Source organism: Neltuma alba, unplaced genomic scaffold, assembly GCF_004799145.2.
Source record: "Neltuma alba isolate B1F8T4 unplaced genomic scaffold, ASM479914v2 tig00011768_pilon, whole genome shotgun sequence".
NCBI classification, from domain to species: Eukaryota; Viridiplantae; Streptophyta; class Magnoliopsida; order Fabales; family Fabaceae; genus Neltuma; species Neltuma alba.
The window spans coordinates 268,343-273,938 of NW_021636392.1; the positions used below are offsets into that span (position 1 = coordinate 268,343).

General features: G+C 34.3%; 1 pseudogene; it reads left to right on the plus strand.

Moving 5' to 3' along the window:
• Positions 1 to 679: 679 nt before the first annotated feature.
• Positions 680 to 2,774, plus strand: LOC114717688 (receptor-like protein kinase FERONIA; annotated as a pseudogene).
• The last annotated feature ends 2,822 nt before the right edge of the window (positions 2,775 to 5,596 follow it).

A 5,596-nucleotide genomic window follows, 5' to 3' on the forward strand; every position in this document is an offset into this window, starting at 1 on the left:
CTCAAATTTTTCGGCATTGTTTCATAATTACACTTTTGGCCTAATATGTTTCTTATTTATGCTTGTGCGCCCAAACTTCTCTCATAATTACATCATTTGGCCCAAAATTCCTATTTTGGCTTACATGTTCTCTAAATTCTTGCTTTCCCTCTATGAGTTCATACATATCATGTTTCCTTTTTTTCATACTTAATCATTATGTTAAAAGAAAAATCCTACAAAAAAAATTTTAAATTGCTAAATTTTATTTAAGATTTTTTTGCAAAAATGAAATATCTACAAGTAAAGTATTATCAAAACCTATTAAAGTTTAAGAACCAAACTTAATTTAAAATTTAGTAATTTTAATTTTTTTTGTGAGATTCTCCTTCTATAAAACTACCGGACACGACATATGTTTATATAAAAAAATTAATTTGTATATTCTTTGCATCTATTCAAACTGAAAAAAAAAAAATATTACGAGACACACACATTTATATAGCTTTATGCGTTGAAGTCATTTGAAAATAATAATGAAGCTGGTTATGATAAAGTAATTTCCAAAAGGTCAGCCAAAATGAAGCTGCCTTCTCGGCATTGCATTTGTTTGGCGATTACCGGGATGGCTTCTTCGCTGTAACTAATGTGAGAGCAGCTTGAACGAGAACGTGTCTTCAGCATGACTAACCCACCAACCATGACCATGTTTCCCCTCTTACTCTTCCAAATCCTTTTCACCATCTGCGCATCCTACACTCCTGCTGATCATTTCGCAGTCAACTGTGGTAGCTCCGGCAATTTTCCCTGTTCCGATGGCCGGAACAGGACTGGACGCAAAGACTCTGGACGATTCTCTCTCATCGAACACTCCAACAACGACAACTCATCAGTAAGCATCAAGGAACTTGGGCAAAACAATCCCTTACAACACCGTTCGCTTCTCTCGCTCAGAATATTCTCCTACCGGTTTCATGTGAAAACCGACGGCCAGAAGTTTATTTTTACCCATCTTTACCCGTCACTCTCTTTTGCAAGACTTCAATGCTTCAACCATCGCTGATGTCGCTGGCCAAAAAACCATTTTACGAGAGTATTGCGTCAACGCTGTTGACCCCGGTGAGGGGCTTACCATAACCTTCATGCCCAACGGATCTCATCCAAAAGCCTATGCTTTTGTCAACAGCATCGAGGTTGTCTCTATGCCTACCTTTCTTTACTACGCCAAACCTGATGACCAACAATCTATGATGCAATATGATGGAACCATGCAGTTTCCGGTCCAGAACGACAGTGCTCAGGAGACTGCGTACAGAATTAATGTTGGCGGACGTCATATTTCTCCCGATAAAGACAGAGGCATGTTTCGCTATTGGGACCAAGACAATGACTACTTGGAGAGGGAGCGACCGCTAAGTGTTTCAGCAGGTTTTGGTTCATTACATCCAGTGTACAGAGATGATCAAAATTATTTTGCACCTGATGAATTATACATGACTGCCAGAAATTATGGGCTGAAAGAAACGTCTAAATTTAATGTGACTTGGGAATTTGAAGTCGACTCAGTTTTTTTATTTGGTGAGATTGCATTTTTGCTAGTTTGATGAACACATTGAAAAAACTGAAGATAGAGTTTTCCAAATCTTCATAAATGATGCTTTGGTGGAGTTTGTCGCTGATGTAATGTTGTGGACGCACAGTCAGAGAAATATTCCTGCGCATAGGGACTATGCGGCGTCAATGCAAGGCAAGGGAAGCTTGAAGAATCTCAATCTTTCAATTAAGTTGCAACCAACCCCAACTGCGACAAGCACTTACAGAGATGTTTTATTGAATGGTATTGAAATTTTTAAAATAAGTGGCTTAAATAACCTTCGAGATTCCATAGTCGAGAGCCGAGAAAAAATAAGAATAATTTCCAAAATTGTGGGATCAGCTGCCAGCTTCATTTTGCTATCTCTCATCGTTTTGCTGGCTTATTCTCAATTGGCTAGAGCTGCAGTCAAAGAAGGAAATTCCCAGTGGAGACCAAAATCAGTATCAACGTCAGAAACAAACAAATCCTCACTGTTATCATCTGATCTGTGTGGGTGCTTTTCAATTAGTGAGGTTAAAGGAGCCACTAATAATTTTGATGACAGCTTAATTATAGGTGTTGGTGGGTTTGGTAATGTCTATAAAGGCCAAATTGACAACGGTTCAGTTGTTGCGGCAATCAAAAGGCTTAAAGAAGGTTCACAACAAGGGCTCAAAGAGTTCAAAAACTGAGATTGAAATGCTCTCTCAACTCCGTCACCATCATTTAGTGTCTCTTATCGGTTATAGTAGATAGCAATGAGATGATCCTTGTCTACGAGTTCATGGCTTGTGGGACCCTACATGACTATCTCTACAAGTCTGATTAGCGCCCACTTTCTTGGCATCAACGGCTGGAGATTTGTCTTGAATCAGCTAGAGGACTACACTATTTACATGCAGGGGCAAAGGGTGCTATCATTCACCATGACATCAAGTCATCAAACATCCTGATCGATAAGAACTGGATGGCCAAGATTTCATATTTCGGACTCTCCAAAATAGGACCCTCAAGAATCACGAGGTCCAATATTAACATAAGCATAGTAGTAAAAAGAAGCATTGGATACTTAGATCTACAGTATTACAGGTGTCAAAGGTTGATAGAGAAGTCAGATGTGTACTCCTTTGGAGTGGTCCTTCTAGAGGTATTGTGTGGGAGGCCTCCAATCATTCGTGCAGTGGAGAGGCAGCAACAAAACCTAGTAGAGTGGATTTGAAGATGTGTTGATGAGAATAAGATTTATGAGACATTGGATCCATTCATCAAGGAAAGTATAACTCCAGAAAGCTTGAAGGAATACAAAGATTGCCTTACAATGCTTAGCTGATGATGGGAATGAACGGCCGTCTATGGGTGATGTGATGTTGGGCCTCGAGTCTGTGATGGAGACGCTGAACAGACCGAAGAAAGCAGAGCTTGGTGGGACTCTAAATGAAGAGATTACTTTTGACGAAGGGTAGGCTTTCAATGGGTGGTGGCCATTTACAACCTTTTATGGTCCTTCGGTGTTCAGTAATATCCAAGGTATTGACTACATGTAAGGGTGGAAACAGGCCAGATTTTGCTCTTAGCAGGCTAGGCCTGTTTTAAAACTTATTGGCCTGAATCTGACTTGTGGCCTGTTACATATTTATTTTTCAACCTATGCCTGGCCTGTATAAAGGCCTGGCCCACGGTGAAGTTTGTTAAAAGGCCTACATTTTTTAAAAAATTCAAAATTACAATTATATTTTCTTTAGTCTTGTCTTTTATTTAAATTTTAGTATCATAAGTACCATTTTAAATCTTAATTACAATTTACAAAGATATTATTAAAAACTAGGTTTAATTGTATGATAAAATTTAGAACAAGACTACATTTAAGCACACACAAAAAATTAAAATTAAGACAAATAAATAAAGAGAAAAAACTATTAATTTTCCAATGAATAAAGAGGGTATCATACTTTAATTAACATAATACACAAGTTAATTAATTTATCATTCTCAAACCAAATTTTTCTTTCCTATTTTATTTATATTTTTAAGATTTAAACATCACATTATTTATTGATATTATTATTTTAAATTATATTTTTATCTTCGCTTGTCAACTAAACTTCAAAATCTAAGAAAGGATTAAGCTATTAACTATATAGTAAAATTGAAAAATAAATTAAAAGAACACATTAATAATAATAATATTAACTAATTCTTTCATATATTATAATTATAAATTTCTAATAGGCTCAGGCCAGCCTAACAGGCTTAACAGGTTTTTTAGAGAGCCTAAGCTTGGCCTCTTAAGTTAAACAGGTCTGAGCCTGTCTCTTTTAGAAAACAGGCCAGGCCATAGGCCCCTGGTAGGCACTTGACTTGTTTTCACCCATAATTACATGTCCCATCACTACAGTATTGTTTTGTTTTTAGTGAATCTTCCGAGCAAGTTGCGAAGGGCAATTGTAATCGAACAAAAGGCATTTGTTGCCTACATAATTATAGTTTTAAATGGAGAATATTTCAAAAAAGTAATTTTTAAATTTCAAAATCCTAAAAGATCACATGAATTTAACAAATTCCAAATTTGTCATGATGATTAAATTTGAATTTTGAAATATTGGTAAATTTATAAGTTTATTTTAAGATTTTTTATTTTTTATAAAAATCTTAAGTTCCCCTCACTAGTTGGTTGATCAGCTGTCGACAACCCATGCTAGACTTTAGGTGGGTCATTAGGTACTAAAGTTTCAATGACTAGCAACTTTTTTTTTATAAATTTTTCAATATTTGCAATGTGATTAATACTTTATAACAATTTCACAACTTCATTAACACAATTAAACATGTATTTTTTTAGATTTTTAAATTGACATTTTTTTAAACATTTGTAACATGATTAATAACTCTTATAATGATATTTACAACTTCCTTAACTCCATTAACCATATGTTTTTTTCCCAGATTTTTAGGCTAGGATTTTTTTCAGGCTATTTTTTTCAACATTTATAATGTGAATAAAAACTCTTATGATAATATTCACTACTCTATTAACACTATCAACTAGCTTATATGATAGGGCATAGCTATACATATATATTTTGGTTGAAAGGAATTAAGGCAGGGATCTTTGAAAATACTGTGTCTGTATTTGTAGTCTTTTTATTTTTCATGCTCATTAGCTAGACCATCTAGGTAACTAGTTTGGATGAGCGCCCTAACCTTATCAGATTTGGACCATCTAGATCTAATAACGGTTGAGATTTAAAATTTTTAATTAATAATAGAAAAATTATTCCTTAAAAAAATAATAGTTAAGATATTGTTTTTATTTTAGATTCCATACTTGTTAAAATAGTTATTAATAAAAATAAAAAAATCAAATATGAATCGCTCAAATCATATTTGTACGGTCCAAATTTGATAAGTTTGGAGTGCTCAACGTAATAAACTTCCAAAGTAGGTCCGATCATCCACACTGCATTTAACCCACTTTGATGCCTGTTGATGCCTGTTGTACATGAAATATAGCACTATATATTTATATCCCTCTAATGAATATTTGATTTATAAGGAGCTCATAAAGTTTATTGATCGTATTAATATATATTTGAATTTAATAGTATTTCATTTAATTAACAGTTTAGACCATGCACATGGAGAGTACCACCTTGAGTTGTTTGCATATCGAAACTCCGCCTGTGTGCGCTTTACAACTCGTATGGAAGGGCGCATTCGGTTTGGAATAGCCAATGGTGTATACGATGGCGGGCTCCGAAAATAAATGTAAAAGTGGTCCATCTAGAGCTACCTGTACGAGAGTGTACAACTGCGTATTATATAAATATATATATATTTTCTGATCTCTAAGAATATATATATACTCCTCCGGTTATTAATATAAAAACTAATTATTAAATTGATCTTGATTTTAAATATAAAACTTATTTCTCATATTTAATAATTTTTTTTAAATTATCCTTGTGAATACTCCCTTAACCATAATCAAATAGAAGATAGAGATGATATTAAGGAAGATGATTATGGTACTTTAGAAAAATA